This window comes from Chrysemys picta, unplaced genomic scaffold (genome assembly GCF_011386835.1).
Source record: "Chrysemys picta bellii isolate R12L10 unplaced genomic scaffold, ASM1138683v2 scaf143, whole genome shotgun sequence".
Lineage (NCBI taxonomy): Eukaryota > Metazoa > Chordata > Testudines > Emydidae > Chrysemys > Chrysemys picta.
Genome location: NW_027052850.1, coordinates 24,486 through 45,244, shown reverse-complemented (window position 1 = coordinate 45,244; position 20,759 = coordinate 24,486). Strand labels below are relative to the sequence as shown.

At 47.5% G+C, this 20,759-nt stretch overlaps 2 long non-coding RNA genes across 4 annotated transcripts in view; one reads left to right on the top strand and one right to left on the bottom strand.

The window, feature by feature from the left end:
* Positions 1 to 11,679, bottom strand: part of LOC122174620 (uncharacterized) — an 89,963-nt gene extending 78,284 nt beyond the window's left edge. For all 3 annotated transcript variants that reach the window (XR_010595577.1, XR_010595578.1, XR_006176704.2), the window contains exon 1: positions 11,197 to 11,679. This is a non-coding gene — a long non-coding RNA (uncharacterized LOC122174620). The remainder of the gene's footprint in view (positions 1 to 11,196) is intronic.
* LOC135978148 (uncharacterized) lies at positions 609 to 9,642 on the top strand. Its single transcript, XR_010595579.1, has 2 exons — positions 609 to 805; positions 7,292 to 9,642. It is a non-coding gene; the product is annotated as an uncharacterized LOC135978148 (long non-coding RNA).
* Positions 11,680 to 20,759: the final 9,080 nt, after the last annotated feature.

Genomic DNA, 20,759 nt, shown 5'->3' with positions numbered 1-20,759 from the left:
TCTTTGCTGGGAAAAAACCCACCCATTTCCAGTTACACCCAACCAGGAGCTTTTCTCAACAGGCTGGTATTGGGCTGCAATCAGAACTATCCATTGTCCCTCATATTTCAGCCTGTGTCTGCTGGATTAATTATGGCCAGGTGTGCCATGAGTCAGACAAATTTGCTCCATGCCTACAGGGGAAAACCCTGCTTTTAGCATCACCTCTGTCCTCTGCCTTTTATAGCTAGGGATCGAATGCTCTTTTGACATGATATGTTCAGCATATATCTCCCAGTATTCTGATCCTAATAGCCTGCTAAGAGACATGCCTGAACTAAGCATGCTTATGTCTGTGTCTAGGGAGACGTCCAATGGAATTTATTACACACACTCAAAGAATTGGCAGGGGCAGTCGAAATAAGATGGGGCTGATGTCACCCTCCTCCAAAAGTTGTGTGATCATCATTTTATTTGTATAGAGGTTAAAGCCTTGGAAATAAGGGTAGGACTGCAGAGACCAGATAGTAAATCGCCCCCACCCCTTCCCAGTTATCATTGGAGTAAAGCTCCATCACATGACATTTGCAAGCCATACAACAATACATCTCTGCTTTTTCTGTGTTTTCCGGGTCAGCCTTGTTCAGGGTGCTAAAATGCAAGCCTTTGCTTTGTGCTCGAAGGTCACAAAATAAGTAGCATTAAATCGGCGTCAATCTCTCTTTTCCCATAGATGCCAGACAGTGGTGCCAGGACACAGATGCCTCAGGGCCTGCAAAAGAGAAGTGGCTGGCTGGATCTCGACCCAGGGATGACAGAAGTGATAGTGAGTAAGAGGGGAAAACGCTGTGAGGAGCTACCTAAACTCCTGACATGACCTCCACAGGAAACATCTGCCCTTCAGTTGCAGCCTTGGGGCTTTGCTAGATTCAGTTCTTCATTAACCAGGTGACAACAGTAAGAAACTTTATCATCCTGCTACACGTTGCCTAAGGGCCACGTCTCTCTCAGACAAGGACTTAACTGCCATGATCCAAACATTTCTCACTTTGAGACAGGGCTACTGTGACTCCCCCTACCTACAGCTGGAAGTTAAGGCCATTCAAAGACCTGTCCCATGAAGCGGATTAGTCCCTGAGAGCACTTGTGGCTGTCGCCTCCATTGGCACTGGGTCAAATTGAAAGCCCTGACCCTATTCCCTCCCATACCACCTCTCCCTCTGGAACCCACAACAAGCATGCTCAGCACAGAAATATTCAGTTCAGAGGGTAAAACTTTAGAGAGCAGTCAAAGCTTTCTCTGTGCTGGAATGTAGGCTGTAGAAAACCCCAATGAAAAGGGATCAGGATGAATCTAATCTGATCGGCTTCCCAGTCCAGTGCAAGCCTCACATGTTTTTGCAGAAGGTACCCAGAATAACTGGTACTGTAGAGAACATATTGCCAAGTAACTGGGGAGTGAGCAATGAAGCCCCAGGGCAGCAAAAGCATTGTCCCTATAGGGGTCATTGGCAATAAATCACTTGATGTTTGTAATGTTGTATTCAGTGCATAGTTGTTATGGTGTCTGGTGCTCTACAGATTCAATAGGTGCATATAGCTAGGTAATTGAATCGGTATAAATGAACGGGGAAGGGTGCTGTGGAATGGAGGCCTACAAAACAAAGTGAGGTGTTTTTGGCCATCCTGGAAAATTGTGGGGGAAGGCACCAAGAGTGGCAGCAGCTGGGGCCAATGGGGAGATTGCGGCTAGAAGCAAACCCATTGTGAAGAGAATGCTAGTGTTGAGTCTGAACTTTTGATGAGCTTAAACTTAACCCAGACTTGATGTCTCTGTCTGAACTTTTAATCAAAGCTCTGACCTGCGAACTACTCATGACACCACCCCTCCCCTTAAGTAGCCATCTCCCCTTTTCTCTTTCTTAATTTACATTTTAACCTGTTTTATCCTGTAGAATCTTGATTGATTATGCATGACCATTATGATCTGTTAATCACTTTGTTTACTTCTGTGTATAAATATTGACGCTCACCCCTAATAAACTTGCCACACTTACTCTGAAGCCTTTCAAGCTAAGGATAGTGTGAGCCCGTTGATCAACGAATTGGTGTCTGGTCTCTGACAGATTGTGAGCCCCATACCAACTCTGCACGAACTCGGGTGCTGGAGAGGTGAGTAAGGACTTGCTTTTTACCTAACAATTTGGGGGCTCGTCCGGGATTTCCTTCTGGTGCGGTGCCTCTGTCCAGTGGTCAGACCACTCATATACGAATTGGCAGGCGCCACTGGAGATTTCTCCCAGCCAATTCAATATTGAGGGGTCGTGTACTGGACAGCAGGATAAACGCCAGTTGGAGGGCTCCTGTCAGACACCATGGGTCAAGGGACTAGCGTGCCTCTTGAGAGTCCGTTGGGGATTGTAAATAAGTTATGGAACGAAGGGAAACTCCCAGTACAGACAGGAATGTCTAGGAGGAAGTTGTACACACTGTGTGTAAGGAATTGGACTGGGTATACCGCGGTATTGGCCGACCCGGAGATGAGGTGGCCTTCGTATGGCTCTTTCGAACAGGCTGCCTTAAGAGGAGTAAGGAGCCAGATCGAAAAAGACCATCCGGGACAGTTATGTTACTGGTTTTGTTGGGACACAGCAGCAGAGCTGTGGAAATCTTTAAAAATTATGGCAGTCAGGTATTCTCCCGAGAGTGAACCCCCTCCATGTTATTTCGATGAAGGGTGTAAACCACGGCGTGTTTTGACTCGTCAGTTGGTCCCCACTGCACCTGCCCCTATTCCTCCGCAGGGGGACTCTCTCTAGGGCGCAGAGGGGAATCTGCAGGACTCCAGATCGGAATCTCTGCAGAGGGATAAGGGGGAAATGGAAGGGCACACCTCGGGAGGAGTAATTACTAGGCAAAAGATCAAGCAGATGCAGCAGGTTGCATACCCCTCCCCTGAGGATAGCCCAGAGGCTGCCTCCGCCAAACCTTTTGTGAGTGATAAAGGTGTAAGTAGAGAAATGCCTTTACAGGTGCACGACCAACCTTTTGTGGACAATGATGGACAGTTACAACATACTAATATTGTGGAATATAAAGGATGGCTAGAATGGGACTTGAAAGAGTGGGGACGGTTGTCAGGGTCCTTTGGGGAAAATCCCCGAAAGATCACAGAACTTTTAGAAAGATTGTTTTCAAGTCATAATCCTACTTATACGGATGTAGATCAGTTGTTAAGTAGAGTTTTGACCGGAGAGGAACGTAGTAGATTGTGGATGGCAGAAAGGACATGGGGGGATAGCGATGCGGTTAATACTACTTGGATGGATAGGCGGGATCAAGCCGCTGGCTGGAATCCCCTAGACTGGAGTCAGCCAAGGCTGACTCAGCTGCGAACAGATCGAGAGCGATTGTTAGAGAGACTCAAAGAAATGGCTCGCCACTTGCCTAATCAGGCTAAGTTCATGCAGATTCGGCAGGAATCTGATGAGCCACCCAGAAAGTTCTGGTCGAGGCTAGTGGAGGGGGCCCGAATGTTCACTCAGATGGATCCTGAGAGAGAAGCAGACCACCCTACTCTTATTTCGTTTTTTGTGAATCAGTCAGTGCCCCCTGTAAGGGATTATTTCTTAAAGTTTCGCCCTGGTTGGGGAGGTGAGTCAGTCACTTCAGTGTTGGACGTAGCTGATTTTGCATGGGAGAAAGAAAGGGAAAGTAGTAAAAAGAAAGAGAAAAAGGAAGAATATAAGTTGATGGCTTTAGCTTTTCGCGGCGGTGTTCAAGGCAGAGGCCGTGGCCGTGGCAGGGGATTTCAGGGTGCTCGGGGAAGAGGGTCCTGGCAACCCCAGCCACCAGGAAATTGTTTTCAGTGTGGACAGCCCGGTCACTTTAACATGAATGCCCCTGGGGACGCCCAGAGGGTCCGGTCGCATCCGCAGATACTTACACCAGGGACGAATACACCCCTGCACCACCAGCTCAGCCCGTTCCCCAGGCCTGGATCAACTACGGGCAACAGCAGCAGCTGCAGCAAACTCAGCCTCCTCAATGACGGTACCCCGGGGGCGAAGGCAAACAATGTGATGGTCTTATTTCCTTAATGTCTTTAGCCGGCTCCTTCCTCACTTTCTCCCCTCCCAGCAAAGAGCCTCGTCTAACCCTTTCAGTCCAAGGACTGCCTGTCTCCTTCCTCATTGATACTGGAGCTACTTTCTCTCTTTTAAATCATGCCCCCTCTCCCTGGCTATCCTCTGAGGTTAAAACTGCAACTGGGGTGGAGGGCAACCCACAGTCTCTGGGACTCACTTTGCCTCTAAATGTTATTTATGCTGATAAATGTTTTTCTCACCGTTTTCTTTTTTCCCCAGCTTGTCCGATCCCTTTGATGGGCCGGGATTTACTCTGTAAGCTTGAGGCTACTTTAACCTGCACTCCTGAAGGGGTAGGATTATTGATGACAGTGTTAGGAGATTCGGCCCCAACTCAGGGTAATTGGGACATCCCCCCTCCCCTGACCTCACTGACTTGCCTTTAACCCTCTGGGGAATTTCTGACACTGATGTTGGCCTGCTCCTTTCGGCAGAGCCAGTAAGGATTCAAGTGAAGCCCTCCTTAACCCCCCCGTCAGTCCCTCAATACCCCCTGTCGCTGGAAGCCCGGGAGGGCATCCGCCCCATTATCGAGGGATTTATTGCACAAAAGCTAGTCCGCCCTCAGCGCACTCCCTGTAACACCCCTATACTGCCTGTCAAAAATCCTCCTAAAAAGGACGGAGACCCTATTCGTTGGCGCTTTGTACAGGATCTACGGGTTGTTAATCAGTATGTGGTCCCTCTTCATGCAGTAGTTCCTGATCCAGCTACTATCATCAGCCAAATCCCCTGGGATGCTGAGTGGTTCACTGTTATTGACTTAAAATCAGCCTTTTTCAGCATTCCTGTGCACCCAGACTCTCAGTATCTCTTTGGTTTCACCTGGGAGGGACAAAGTTATGTCTGGCAACGACTTCCTCAAGGCTACAGAGACAGCCCCACGATTTTCAGCCAATGCCTCCACCACGACTTGGAAGGCTTCACCAGTCCGCAGGGATCCATGTTAGTCCTATACGTAGATGACATCCTATTAGGTAACCGCGAAGAAGCTGCCCTCCGCATCGATGGTAAGGCACTTTTATTATACCTACACACCAGAGGCCACAAGGTAGACCCTAACAAGATTCAGTGGGTCTCACAGAAGGTCCGATATCTGGGCTTCCTGTTAACCCCAGAGGGGAGACAAATGGACCCAGTCCGCATAAAGACTATCCAAAACTGCCCTCTGCCAAACACCAAGAAACAACTTCGAGGTTTCTTAGGATTAATTGGCTTCTGTCGCCCCTGGTTGCCGTCCTGCAGGGAGTTAAGCAAACCACTCCACCGACTCACTGCTAACCTTGCTCCTGACCCTTTGCAGTGGTCCCCGGACACAATCCAAGCCTTTCAGTTACTCAAGGACAGTGTGGCCTCCTCCATGTCTCTCCGCCCCCCCCAATTACAGCAAACCCTTTCACCTTTTTGTCCACGAGAGGGGCGGAATTGCTAGTGGCGTCCTTACCCAGCTGAGCGGGCCCCACCATTTCCCGCTTGCTTTTTACTCTCAGCAGATCGACCCTGTCGCTCAGGGAACCCCATCCTGCACAAAGGCAAAGAGCCTGACCCTGGGTCATTTTACCACGGTCTGGACCTCTCATGCCTTGTCAGCCCTTCTGCGTAGGGGCACAACCCGTCTTTTCGGCCCATCGTCAGCAACAGCTAGAGGCCGAACTCTTAGAAGACACTAACCTAATTTTTGAAAGGTGTGGGCCCCTTAATCCAGCTACCTTGCTTCCTGACCTGCCAGTCCTCCAGGATCAGCACGACTGTGTGGAAGTAGTTTATAGCATCTTACAGATAAGGGACAACCTGTTTGACGTGCCACTGGACAACCCTGATTGCATCCTCTTCTCGGACAGAAGCTCCTTCTATGTTGATGGCAAGCGTTTCACCGGTTATGCAGTCACCTCTGAATGGGACATTCAAGAGGCCGCCTCACTACCAGGCAACTGGGGAGCCCAAGCCGCCGAACTCTATGCCCTGGCCTGAGCTTGCCAGTTGGCCGCTGGTAAGACCGTTACCATTTTTACTGATAGCAAGTATGCTTTTGGAGTTGTGCACTGTCACATCCACCTCTGGAAGTTTCGAGGTTTCCAGACAGCTGTCGGTAAACCCATTCAGCACCTCCCCCTCATCCACAAGCTTTTGGACGCCCTCCAAGAACCCTCGGTCCTGGCTGTAGTTCACTGCCGGGCCCATACTAAAGATGATAGCCCCGTCACCCGTGGGAATGCCCTGGCTGACGCCTCCGCCAAGACAGCTGCCGTCTTACCCTTAGCCATGCCCACATTGGCTATTGAAGCCTCCTCCTTTACTCCACCGCACCCCGTACCAGTACCCGCTGCTGAACTACAGTCGTGGGAGAGCCTCGGAGCCACTCTGGTCAAAGGGACCTGGCTTATGCCGGATGGCCGAGCCTGCCTCCCTCGCTCCACATACCCCGTGGCAGTTCGCTGGCACCATGATAAGGGGGGTCACTACGGCACGCACGCCCTTGTGGACACCATCGCTCGCTTTTGGTATGCTCCAGGCATTCAACCCTACTGCCTGTCAATAGTGAAAGCATGCAGCACATGTCAGCGTAATGGACCTGCTCCGCCTCTTAACAAAATTAAGGGTGGAAGACCTCCGCCTGCTGCTCCATTTCAACATCTTCAAATTGACTTTGCAGATATGCCAAAGGCTTTTGGGAAAAAGCACCTCCTTGTTTTGGTTTGCCCTCTGACTTCCTGGGTCGAAGCTTTTCCTACTGCTAATTGTACTGCTGCCACAGTGGCGAAGATTGAGACATTGTACCCCGTTTTGGCATCCCTCACGTGCTTGACTCAGATCGCAGACCTCACTTTACTGGTCATGTCCTTGGCCGTTTAGAACAAGGACTGGGCATTTCACACTCCTTTCATACACCCTACCACCCCCAGTCTAGCGGGAAAGTTGAGCGTATGAATAGGGAGCTTAAGTTTACATTGGCTAAATACTGTCAGGAAACAGGGTTAAAGTGGCCTCAGGTACTTCCCTTGGTCCTGTTTCACCTTCGTACTCGCCCAACCCGTGTATTGGGATTATCCCCCTTTGAACTGTTCTATGGACACCCCCCTTTCAAAGGCGGGGCGCTACTACATGCTGATGTTTCACTATTGGGAGAGGATCATATGACCACGTGCCAGTTTCTCTCCCTACAGGCTCGCCTCCGTACCCTTTGGAAAGCCTTGCAGTTTTCCCAGACCGTGCCGCTGGAAGAACAGATCCACCCGTTCCAACCAGGGGACTTCGTCTGGGCCAAAAAGTTCGTTTGTGGCGACACCCTCCAGCCGAGGTTTACTGGACCCCACCAGGTTCTTTTAACAACCCAGACTGCAGTGTGCCTGGAAGGACGCAAATCCTGGATCCACCACTCCCACGTCAAGCCAGCCGTAGTGGACCACAGTAACGGACCAGCAGCTCTTGCCACCACTAAGGACACTGCCTCCGACCAGTGGACCAGCTTACCTCTTTCAGACATCAGACTTAAATTGACTCGGCAAAATGAGAGGAAATTTTATTCTGACAACTGTATGTTTTTTATTATGCCTTTTTAGTTTATTTTCTGCTTATGAAGATAATGCTTTTATTAGATATTCCCACGAGGTTAAAACTCGTATTTTAGGAAATAGAAGTAATTGCTGGGTATGTACTCAATTTCCAGTAAATGCAGAACAGGGACTCCCCTTCACACCCATTCCCCTGACCACTGCTAATATGACTTGGATGCCACCGGCTAGAGTAAAAGATCCAGTCCAACACAATCTTACATGGAACAAAACAGGAGTGCCAATTAACAGATATCTCAGGATAACCAATCAGACAGGATCACTGTGTTTTGTTAAAGAAAAGGGGTCAACTTTTGTGGGAACAAGTAAATGCAACATGTATTTTAATGGCACCGCCTTTAGTAAAAATCTTGGCTTCAAGCCTTGCGCATCCCACTTATCCCATATGTGGATCCCTCACCCCGATCCAACTTTTTCATGGGTGGGCAAGCCTTCAGAGTCAGCTTTTAAGAAGCCCTGCTCAGATCACGAGGGTGTCCAACTAATTGCTAAGGGACATACGATTGCCTTCTACAACTGCTCAAGCAGTACTACACTGCCCTTTGAAAACACCACTACCAAATTGTGCCTCCGCAATTCGCACAACGACCCCTCTGCGTTACCAGGGGAACAGTGGTCCAACGGGTGGTGGGTTACCTCCTACTTTGAGAAATGGAATACCCGAAACGCATTGTATGGAACATACTGGGTGTGCGGGCCCAAAGCTTATTACTTTCTCTCCCCTGATTGGGCAGGGTCATGTTATTTAGCGTGGCTAACACCGCCTTCTCGCATCTCCCTCATTCCCCCTCATTTTCCCCACGTTCGTAACATCCGTGAAACCTTCAGAGATATTAATATCCATGATGGTTTGTCGTGGCAGCGGTGGGCTGGTCTCATTAGCTTGAGGGGTGGTGTCATCCATCTACAGGGACTACTGGAATCTTTAACCAATGAAACTGCGACCCTATTTGAGAATCAGGCCGGGGAAATGTCCCAGCTGCGCCAGTTAGCTTTGCAAAACCGAATGGCTTTAGACATAATGTTAGCAGCCCAGGGAGGAACTTGCGCCCTCATAAATGAAGAATGCTGTGTTTTTGTAAATGACACCTACTCTGACACTTTTCAACGTACCAAACATCTAAGGGAAATGGCTAAGAACTACTCCTCTGGCCAGCCACCTTATGATTGGTGGGGAGCCTTATGGAATTGGCTGCCTGGATTTGGGTGGGTTAAAAAACTCTTGGTGGGTATTGTTGGGGCCATAGTAATCCTTATAATACTGTGTTGCTGTATTCAGTGTGTCCCCTCCCTCATAGACTCATGTGGGTCAGTTTATTCTTTTCCTACTTCAGCCAAGGGCCTTACTCTCTTCGAGTTGGCCCAGGCTGAAATTGCCAAGCGGCCCTTGGCTCCTTAAAATGGGGTGTAGCTTTTGGTAAATAGTTATCCCAAAGCTACAAATGGAGGAATGTTGAGTCTGAACTTTTGATGAGCTTAAACTTAACCCAGACTTGATGTCTCTGTCTGAACTTTTAATCAAAGCTCTGACCTGCGAACTACTCATGACACCACCCCTCCCCTTAAGTAGCCATCTCCCCTTTTCTCTTTCTTAATTTACATTTTAACCTGTTTTATCCTGTAGAATCTTGATTGATTATGCATGACCATTATGATCTGTTAATCACTTTGTTTACTTCTGTGTATAAATATTGATGCTCACCCCTAATAAACTTGCCACACTTACTCTGAAGCCTTTCAAGCTAAGGATAGTGTGAGCCCGTTGATCAACGAATTGGTGTCTGGTCTCTGACAGATTGTGAGCCCCATACCAACTCCGCACGAACTCAGGTGCTGGAGAGGTGAGTAAGGACTTGCTTTTTACCTAACACTAGGGTTTTGGACTGGATCCCGGTGAGAAAGGGGTGTAGGGAGAGGGGAGAGTGCTGAAAGATGACTGGGATTGGAAGAGAATTTTGATTAGCGAGGAGGGAAGGATGAAGCATGGCACTGTTTGGGACAGAAATCTGGGGAAATTTGTCAGGCAACTAGTGAGTAAAATATGCATATCTCAGTGCTGGATGCCTGATGGATCGCTACCAATCTCTCCTGCATAGGGGTTGATTCCTCCACTGACCATGAGCCTGAATGGGCTTCTCTGCTTGCTAGACTTTTGTGTATTGAAACCACTGAAAGAGTTAGTTTATTTCAACATTCCTTGTAGCCTGCAAGGACAGCGGATGGCAATTTACTTGTAGAATATCCCACCAGGTCAGTTAATGTCATGATATCTTTCCCAGATATTTTTCCATGCACTCGGAATGTGTTTAACAGGTAAAAGCAAGAGCTAGCAGGAGTCACAAAACAAAAAAAAACCCTTTGCTCTGCTCATCTCATTCCAAGTCCAACTCCGAGCTCCTTTGATTCAAAGCTCCCAGGGGCTTTGTAAACACATGAATGCTGACTTAGTTGCCTCCCCTTCCGAGGTGTGAAATGTTAATGCTGGCTTTCTCTGTGGGAGGTGTGGGATATCGTTAGCTGAAGGGAGAGGGCCCGGAAAGTGTTTTAGTGAATTATTTTCAGTCTCAGGAGTGTCAAGGCCATGGAATGTCTGCAAAGCCCTCAGCATATAAACCTCTGAGTGCCGAATGTTCCTTTAAAGGGATCTTTTAGTGCCATGCCTGGAGCCTCTCATCAGAAGATACAGAGGCCCCTTGAAACAAAGGCCAGAACATAGGCCTGTCGGTGGAGAAAAATAGGCCTTTAATTTAGGGCTAGATTGTGGCCTAAGGCATAAGTATAAGCGGGGGAATGGTCCCGCTATTGTGGGGAACTTTCCTGGCTTCTGCACTACCCCGGTGAAGTGGGCTAGCGAAAGGATCCGAATCCTCGCTCCCACTTCCTTTACCCAGAGGCCTCCCTGCTCTTGAGGACTCCCCTTCCACTCTCCTGTCTGGCAGAGTCCTCGTAAACCCCGACAAGGCTGGGCTCAGGATTCCTGGGGGGCTCGACCCCCAACCCTGCTGTGGTCACCCAGGACAGGGGTTAGGGTGTCCCCACTCCAGGGTACTCTCTCTGCACTGGGCACCTCCCTTACCCACTGATCATTTCATACAATTTAAAGCAAATACAAGTTGTTTAATTAACAATTAATTTTAAAAAAGAATAAGGAAAAATGGGAAAGGTTAAAGGAAAACACATCACCCTGCTCTGTGGCAGGGAACATCACAAACAGTGTCTCTGGAACGTCAGGGCAGTTCAGTCTGTTCCTTGTAGGTCCCAGGCCTGCTTCTCAGGCCCTGTCTGTGCTGCAGGGACGCTGTGGGTTGGACACTTGCTCTGGTGGTGGCCACACGCTCTCAGGCTCTAGGTGGCAGGGCCCTTTTTCCCAGCGTCGCCCCCGCCCGGTCGGGGTTATGATCCCCCTGCAAGTCTGGCCTGCAAGGCCTCTTGGCTGAGGCGTCTCCCTGTGCTGGGCCCACTGCCCAGGGTCCCCCTCACTCTCCCCAGCTGCTCACCGCACTCGGACTGCACACGGCTCCGGACTGCTCCAGCCCCAGCTCCACTCTGCCTCAGCACGGCTGCTGCTGCTGCTCTGCCTTCAGCTCCCTGGGCTGCTCCTCTGGCCCCTCTGGCTCTGGTTGCTGCAGCTCTGCTCCCAGGGCAGCTCTGCTCTCTCTGGGCTGTGCTCTGGCTTTGGGGCTGCAGCTCTGCTTCCAGCAGCTTAGCTCGGGCCCCTGCTCCCTCCTTCGCTCGGCCCCACTCTGTCTGACTCAGGCCATTCCAGTTCACACGGAGGACGGGACCCCCTCTGGCCTCCTGACTCTCTGATTAGCCTGCCCGCCCTGTCAATCAGGCTGATCTGGAGCATTGGCCTCTCCCCATTGTTCCTGGGGACTGTCAGTCTCAGGCTCCTGATTTGCCATCGACCCTTCCCCTTTTAGTGCTGGGAGCTAGTCAACCAAAACACCCCCACTGAATGTTAGTAAGGGGGCAACAGTCCCCTTACATAAGCATGGGCTGGTGCCTAAGCTGCACTGACCTAGGAGGCACTGATGGCCTCTCTGAGGCACAATTCCTCCCCTGCTGTCTACTTGCTACAGGCCAATACTAACAATAAATGCTAAGGGAACCCACTGGTCAGTGTATGTTACATGTGCCAGTTTGTGCCCAACCCACAGAGGATGAAAGTCAGTTAGCTCAAGCTGTAGAGACTCATTGCTTTTAATTGTGGAGGTCTCTGGTTCAGTCTCTGCATCGGCCAAGATGGTGGCCATCACACTGTCACACCCTATTGCACAGCTCAGCTAGTGAGTGTAGGAGTGAAGCCAAGGGTCCACGCTTCCCCCGCCCACCTGCACAAGGGGGAGGAAGAAGGCTTGTAGCCCCACATTCCTGGCCATCGGCACTGGGTTGCCTGCATATGGCATAAGGGGGTTTTTACACCCCGAAAGGCGCACAGACCAAGCAAAATCTAGCCCTTAGTGCTGATCTGTGCGGTGATCTCACTCCTGAGCAATACGAACACAATCCGATGCAGCCCAATGTGATCCTCTCAAGCAGCGTGTGGAGTTGTGCATGGTACAGAGACTGATTTTTTTGGATTGTTTGGCTCAAAAGAATCCCCCTCATACCTCAATCCAGATAAAATGTGCTGGGCTTCCTGGAGCAGTATTTCAGCACCCTCCAGGGAAAGCTGGGTAGGACAGTCTGTCGACAAGTGTGAACGCTGATTTTTTTTTTCCTGTGAAGGAATGGGCCCTAACTCGGATGGGAAGAACGGGGGAGAGGGCTTGTTTTCCAGGTCTGTCGACTGGGCTCGTTGTGTGGCCTGTGGACCGCTGCTGCCGCTGCCATGTCAGATGCCATCAACTCGCCCTGTCTGTCTGAGCAATGCGTTACAGTGATAGCTGCGCTTTGGGGCTGTAAGACAGGACCTGATCCAATGCTCACTGAACGCAATTGAAAGATGTCCACTGATGTGGATCAAGCCCATCGTCTGGTTCTAATAATCTTACTCTAGGGCCTGATTCTGGATGCAATGGGTGCAGAAGCTGAGGAGAGTATTGCGTGCAAGGTACACGCCTTTTAGGGAGTGCAGGCCCTGCTCCTTGCTATTGTCCCAACAGGCACTAGAAACCTGAAAGGGGCTAGCAAGTGTGGAGCTATATTCCAGCCCCTCCCCTGCACCACCACACGGTCACCGAGGGGACTGCACACTGCATCCTCTCTGAGGAGGATGCGGCTACCATCCTGCATGCAGGAGCCCCATGGGAGCGTTGGTTGCATCAGCTAGAATTCCTCCTCATGAGTCTGGCTCTGTGTACTACTCCACATCCCTTCCACCACATCTCTGGCTGTCAAAGTGAGAAATTAGCCTGGGAAGCACGGTCCAGTGCGAACCTGGGATTTGACTTCACTTCTCTGCTCTGTCCCAGATTTCCTGTGTGACCTTGAGCATTTAGACGCAAACCCTCCAAATGTTTAGGTGTTTAACTCTCATTGAAGTCAAAGGGAGTTAGGTGCCTAAATACCGCGTGAGGAGCTGGGCCGTAATGTCTGTAGCTCAGTTCCCCAATCTGTATAATGTGGATAATAGAACTCCTGTACCTCCTAGGAATGCTGGGAGTACAAACACTTTAGAGTGTGACGCGCTCAGATACTGCTATATTGGTGGCCACATGGGATAGATATTATAGTGTACACAATGCCAAAGGTTTACATGACACTACAGAAAGATCCCTGCCATATCCTCAGCCATATTGGCAATAAACAAAGGGTGAGAAGAAGGGAGTATGGCAAGTCTGTCACTTAGATTTGTAAGCCCGTCTTGGCAGGGACAGCTTCTTAGACCATGTTGTTCAGTGACAAGCACACACTGAGTTTGACAATCAGAATTTGGCCCGCTCTTTGGAACAAAGACCAGAATGGGGACTAGCCATTTTTGTTGAATTTCATTTGTTGCCCACAACATTCAAGTCGCAAGGGTAGCAAGAAGAGCAAAATACCTGAGGCTTACTGCGGTTCTGTCGCTTTCATTTGACCCCATTCTGACCCCATGTAAAAGAATGGTGATCCAAAAAATAATGGCATATTTATGTCATCTTTGCCTAGATCGGTTTTCACAGTTAGGTAAAGCCTATGGCACTGACACTGAAAAATAAGTCATGAATTTAAATGGTCTGGCTGGTTTGGAGAGAACTAGAATAGAGGGTAGTTCCCTTTACACAAATACACTCGTTACTGTAATATATCTATGAGGAGGAGATGACTGAGAGACTAATGTTTACCATAGGAACGCTGGTCTGGGTAAACAAGATTTTATCAAGGACAAATGCAACAAACAAAAGGAGAAGTTCTAAATGTCAGCAGCGAAGCTTGGTTTGACTCATGGAACTTGGGGGTACTGTATGGTTAGCAGTGTAGTAACTGTTTATTCTGTGATAGCTGATGGTGGAGTCAGCTGCAGGACTCCTAGAACGAGGAGGCAAAGCAAAGCCATCCAAAGGGTTCTTAAGCCTTTCAGGTGGAGCCACGTTGGCTAAAACAACTGATAACCTGAACTCAAACTGACCCCAAACCATAACTTTTCTTAGAGGCTCTGAAGATGTAGGTAACTTCCCCCCCCCATTATTTTTCATGTTTAAGTTCCTGTTGATGTGCTCCAAGGCCTTCGGTGCATATCAAAATCAGGTACACTATAAAATCCATCATACTCTGAATGTTCAGATTTCAGCTGAGACTGGAAGTGCCAAAACACCATGGCAAATCCTGGTGTTGGGATGAGGGCAGAAATACCATACCACAGGAATTCTCCATCCTGGCCAAAACCAGGAAGTACCAGAAATCTCACCACTCTGCTTGATCTCAAGAGATTTGCTACCCAAATTTGTTCATTCTGGAAATGTAGAAAATCCCCCTAAATTTTTGCTAGGCATCCAAATTACTGAGTGCTAACTGACCCCAAACTCCAATCTGTATCAGATGCACTTAACAGCGTTTCCTGCAACTCTGTAAAATAATATTCTGTGATGTGTAGACATCACTGACCCAAGGCTAAGTTAAGGGTAGGCTAAACCTTTGGTGATGTAAATTGGTATAGCTCTACTGAAGTCAATGGAACTACTCCCGAAGAACTTTCCTTCTGTAAATTGGCATAATCCACCAATATCTATATAGTTATGCCCATTTATATCAGCTGAGGATCTGGCCTCATATCCCCTTTCTTTTGTGGTTTTATATCTCCTTAGCAAAACCAATGTACAATATGTCTACAAGTCAACTTCTAGGCAAAGTTCTAATTCACAAAGAATGATTTGTGGTAGAGATATTATGTTTTTCTCTAAGATATTAGAGGAAGGATACAAAGACAGGCAAAAATAAAGGTCAATGATAAATACTCAGCCATATTAACTACTGCTGTGATCCCTCAAGCTGCACAAAAGAAAAACCCAGGGTTCTGCAGAAAGTGGTGTGACAGTTCATCAGATAACAACCTGTTCCTCTGTGTCTGTATTAAACAAATGCAGTCAGCATGGTGTCAGGGACAGTGTTGTGTTGGAGGTACTGTGTTTCAGAGGACATGTCAAACCAAATTTCAGTTAATTATGGCCCTTACAGATTCCAAGGAACCGTTCACCATGGTAGGGCTAGGTAGAGTCAGACCTCTGAGTGCCATTTACAAAGCTAAGGAATGGAAATGAATTTGTAGGAGGGAAATTGTGTTTTCTCAGTCGCGCTTTTTATGCGATTAGTTAGAGTTGAAGCTAGAAAAGTGCTGGATGACCAGACCTCTCTTAGCAACACCAATATTTTGTTTCCCCTGTACATAGCAATCACCTCATGTTTATTCTTCTGTAATTACATTTTTCAGACAATGATGTCATTTGTAATGAAATAAGAACAGAAGATAGACAAGAGAAAATTAGTCTTAAGCATTGCAGTTCTTGAAGGAAATCATGTATCGCTCTTCCAATGCAAGGCAATTACTGCCTGATCCAAAGAGACTGCCATTGATTTCACTGGGCTTTAGATCAGGTCTTTATTTCTTCGGAGATCAATTTGGATTCCAGCAGTGCCTGCTACAATGATTACTCAGATTTTATTTAAGATTGAATGGATCATGCTGGGGTTAGTCCTGGGGATGGACAGACGGTGGGGTAGATGGGGAAGATCTGGAGGCTTATTTAAGAACACCTCTGTTTTTTGGCACCAAAATCGCAGGCAAGGAACAAACGTGGAACATATGGGATGATAGACTCACAAAGTTCCAAAGTCGAGTGGTTTTGGGCGGAGATTATTGTAAAACAATAGTTGAGATTTCCTTTTAAAATCTTGCATATTTTTCTGATTTCTGTCAAGCAGAATGTTCGAGGTCAGGCTTGTTGTGTATTTAGAGAGACATAAATAGGTGTAATCCCAAATTCTGGGAAGCCTGACACAATTTAACTGCATCGTGAAACCTGCTCTCTTTTGGGACTGTTTTTCCCCCAGCATAAAATAACGACACACTGGCAAACACAGTACATCTCCCAAGCAAACAACACAACCTCTCCAGCTTTCAGTCCTCCTCACAATGCCTGAGAGAAAACCTGGGTCTTGCAGCTTTCCCTGAAGTGGGACCAATCTGGGCTCTGGCAAGCAAGCCTGGGGGAGTGAATCCCCAGCCGAGGACCCTTCATGGAGAATGCCCAGATATCAGCTTTCTTCCTGTTGTACTGAGCGTGCTCTGTCATGAGTGACTCCATTGAACTCTGCTGTGGCAGAATGGCATGGGGGGCACAGGAGTGGTTGGGGTGTTGGTGGTGGTGTCCCTGTGGTGATCAGGTCCCAGCACCATTAGGTGGAAGTGGAAAGGTCACAGTTGCCACAGATGTGTGCCCAAATATACTCCCCTAGCGAAGGGTGCAAGTCCACTTTATTGAAGGCCCCCCCAAAGTGCTTTCATCCATCCTGCATTGCAACCAGAGAAATCTACCCCCTGACAGGTCTAGCCTTATTCTGCCAATTCTCCCAGCCCACGTACTTTATGAGCCTCTTATCCCTGGGCGCTTTCCACCCTTACATGCCCCAATTTCCCTCCATTCTCCTTATGATTCTCTCATTTCCACAGGCTATCAGTGACCCCAAAGGAACCTCTCCGGCCAGTCCCCTTACCCCCATAAGCAGCCAGAGTGATATCCGAAAGAGGAACAACCTCCAGGGGGTTAAGTGTGGCTGTTATCGAAGGGTTAGCAAAGGCTGTGCCATTAATGCAAAGCCCTACATTGAAGGGCGTGGCTGCTGCACCCACGCTTCTAGGGATGCCCCGCGGGTCAGGTCAGCTCCCAGTATGGGAGGGGTGACGTTCAGTGATCACCCAGTGTGTAAAACATCTGCAAGAGCTCTGTTTTATTCTGTGTCTGGTTCCAGCTGGCTGTGCAGAACAAGCGCTGGTGGGAAGGTCCACATTGGCACTTGGCAGTCAGGAATTGTGCTGACTATAACAGGGTTAAAAAAAAAGAACTAGATAAATTCGTGGAGGATAGGTCCATCAATGGCTATTAGCCAGAATGGGCAGGGATGGTGTCCCTAGCCTCTGTTTGCCAGAAGCTGGGAATGGGTGACAGGATGGATCACTTGATGATTACCTGTTCTGTTCATTCCCTCTGGGCCACTTGGCATTGGCCACTGTCAGAAGACAGGATACTGGGCTGGATGGACCTTTGGTCTGACCCAGTATGGCCATTCTTATGTTCTCACAAACAAATCTGTACAAGTCTTTTACTTGTTTTTAAAATTAAAATTAAGTGCAGTGATCATTTAAAAAAAATTAAAGCAGCATTCTCTCCCAGAGCTGAGATGTCCCAAGTGCCTTACAATACCAGGAAGTCCTTGAGAAATTATTTCGTGGTGGCATCACTTTTGCTGATGTATCTCTAGTGCTGTGATGCCTACAAAACACAACTAGTTAACACCAGCAAGGCAGGAGGGCAGCCATGACTATGCTCCTTGGGCAAAGAGATGCTTGTTTCACTGTTGCCACCATCTTCTCCACCTCTCCCCTTTTGCCTTCACTGTTAGGTTATGTCCTCCACTCTTTTGTAACCTAGGCTATAATCCTGCCATTTGTGTCCACTGATGTCAGTGGGGCTGCACAAAAGTGCAAGCGTCTAACCACACGAACTGTCTCTTTGGTATGCGCTGTACAAACAAACCCTTATCACAATGAGGCCCCAATCCCTGACTGGGACCCTTAGGTTCTGCCTTAACACAAACAATGACATTGTGCTGGGAAAGTAGATAATCCACTGAAGATCCCTTCCCTGAATGATTGAATGTCCTTTCCCTGGGTCCAGTTTTGTCCCTGACTCAACCTCAGCATCTGAGTCTGGAGAGCCAGGAGAATAGAAGAGCCAGAAGCAAGGATTGAACCAAAAAGGCTATGGCTGAGGAGAAAGTTAAAAGCCCAGACTGGATTGGCACATGAGAAATCAACTGCCCCTTGAACTAAAAGATAAACAGGGCAAGGGCTGAGAGCTTTCAACCTTTCAACCACAGCATTAAGTTAATGGCCAGTCACGTGCCATCTGCTTGCAAAGCAAATACATGATCAAACAAACTGGATGGATATTTTGAAGCAAAGGAAAACTATAATGCCTACACTGTTTTTTAATTGTGTACTGTCTTCATTAGCAATGCTGTGGTCAAGGCAGTCTCCTCACCTGTATATCAAGAACCTATGGTCAGAGGATCCAACTAGCAGGATGTGAAGCCTCTCAGATACAAAAGGAGATGGGAGAAGTTTAGCTTTTTCTAAATTGTTTTTTGACAAAGGTGAAAAAGTCGTTCACTTTCACTGGTTCAGTTTTCCTTCTTATTTGGCTTCATACCAACATCAGTGCGTGGGTAATGGACAGGAGCAGGGAGGGGAAGTTCAAAGGGTAAATTCCACTGGCTGTAACACATTTTCATTGGCTGACTAACCCTCATGATCAGCAGGTCTCAAGGATAATTTGGAGTGGGTGTCTCTATACAAAAAACTGCTAAACAAGTAACATTTGTTTTTGGTTTTCCCTTTGTTTGGCTGCCAGAAAACAAGACAAGATACTTTCCCACCCACTAAAACCATTACTATATCTAATGGTTATTTTATAAAAGGAAACCATGGAACTTCACAGAAGCAAAGTAAAAACCCAAGTCCTAGTTATTTGAGATGGTGAGGAATTTTTCAGTGAAACCCTTTTCTTGGTTGAAAAATGCCAATTTGTCAAAACAGAACCTTTTCACAGGAAAGGATCTGCTTGAAAAAATTGTTTTAAGTTGTCAAGTTTTGTTTCAACATTTTCTATTTTTCTGGTTCAAAAATACTGTTTTGAAATTTAAACTACTACTACTACTAATTAATAAAAAGAAAAAAATTATACAATGTTTTGATTGATCTGAACCAAATTTTTTCTGGAATTGTGGTTTGCAAAGATTCTTCCCCCCTCCCCCAACTGAGGATGAGAGTTCTTTTTCAACTTTTTTGTGGGATGGGAAAAACAGTTTTCTGTGTATATTGCTCTATGCCTAATTCTATGCAAATATACATATTGCATTTTTCTTCTGTCATAATGTAACTGGAATGGTCAGCTTCTAATGTGTTCCTTTTAACTTACCGCCTTGCATTAGTGTAGTACAACCCTTGGAATTATTTCATGCAACGTTTAGGGTATGATGCAAAAATTGACACTCATCGGCTTAACGAAATATTGGCATAAAAGACATCAAAATGAATTCATTTTCAGCATTCATTCTCAATAACACACTCAGCAGAATTGTCCAGCAGGAAACAACACGGACCTTTATTACACTAAATTTTACAGGCCACATTCTCAGCTGGTGTAAATTGCTGTAGCTCCATTGAAGTTCATGGAGCAATGTTGGCTTACACCAGCTGAGGATCTGATCCTTATACTTATCATACCCTACGGTGAAAGTATTCATGCAAAAATCCAAACCCTCTAGTTCTGTTTATACACTAGCAAATCCCTCCTCCAGTGCATAACCGTTTAACAAAATTCATACAAGTATTTTCTAACTTACTGGACATTGGGGTCAGGATCAAGTGGCCAGTTTTGTCAATGGAAGCAATTGGGCACTGAGCCCCTCCTACTTCTAAAATCTGCAATATGCATGTGGCAAACTGCATACACACAACTAGGTCAATTAAACAACTGAAGGAAAGTGAAGTGTAGCTGCTGCACTTTGAAGGGCTCTGACTTAGGGTATGTCTACACTACCCACCGGATTGGCGGGCAGCGATTGATCCAGCAGGGATCAATTTATCACGTTTAGTCTAGACACGATAAATCGATCCCCGAGCACTCTCCCATCAACTCCTATACTCCAGCGCCATGAGAGGCGCAAGCAGAGTTGACAGGAGCAGCAGCAGTCGACTCACCGCAGTAAAGACACCACAGTAAGTCAATCTAAGTACGTCGACTTCAGCTACGTTATTCACATAGCTGAAGTTGCGTAACTTAGATCAACCTCCCTCCTCCCCCCAGTGTAGACCAGGGCTTAGAATTTGGGCCAGCAACCCGGGATGGGTAGGTGTAGGAGGGTGTGTGCATATTAACCTTTAAATAGATTCCCTGTAGGATGTGGTAGTGAAGACAACCCTGTTATATAGTGCAGAAACATGGCTGTTAAAGAGCTGAACAGAGGAAACTAAATAGTTTTCAGTGTCAAAAGTTATGGTGTGTTCTTAACCTCCACTGATTTTTGTTGCAAATGAAGAGGTACTGAGACGATCCTGGCCAGTTGCAGTCTTGCACCAGTTGTGAACAAGAGAACTGCAGTGGTGGGGTCACGTCCAATGTGCAGAAGAAGGTCTGCTTTCACAGAAGTTTCACAGGACTGAGGTCAAAGGAAGTAGAGTGGGAGGCTGATCATGAATGAGGTTGGAAGATGCAATTTTGCGGGATTTAAGCTGCCTAAATCCTTCCATACTGACTCTTGCTGAAAGAAGAAGACTAGCAAGGGATTGTTCAAGACGGAAGTTCATTCTAAGCACCACCATCACTATATCATAGACATGTGAACCTGCTGCTGCTGC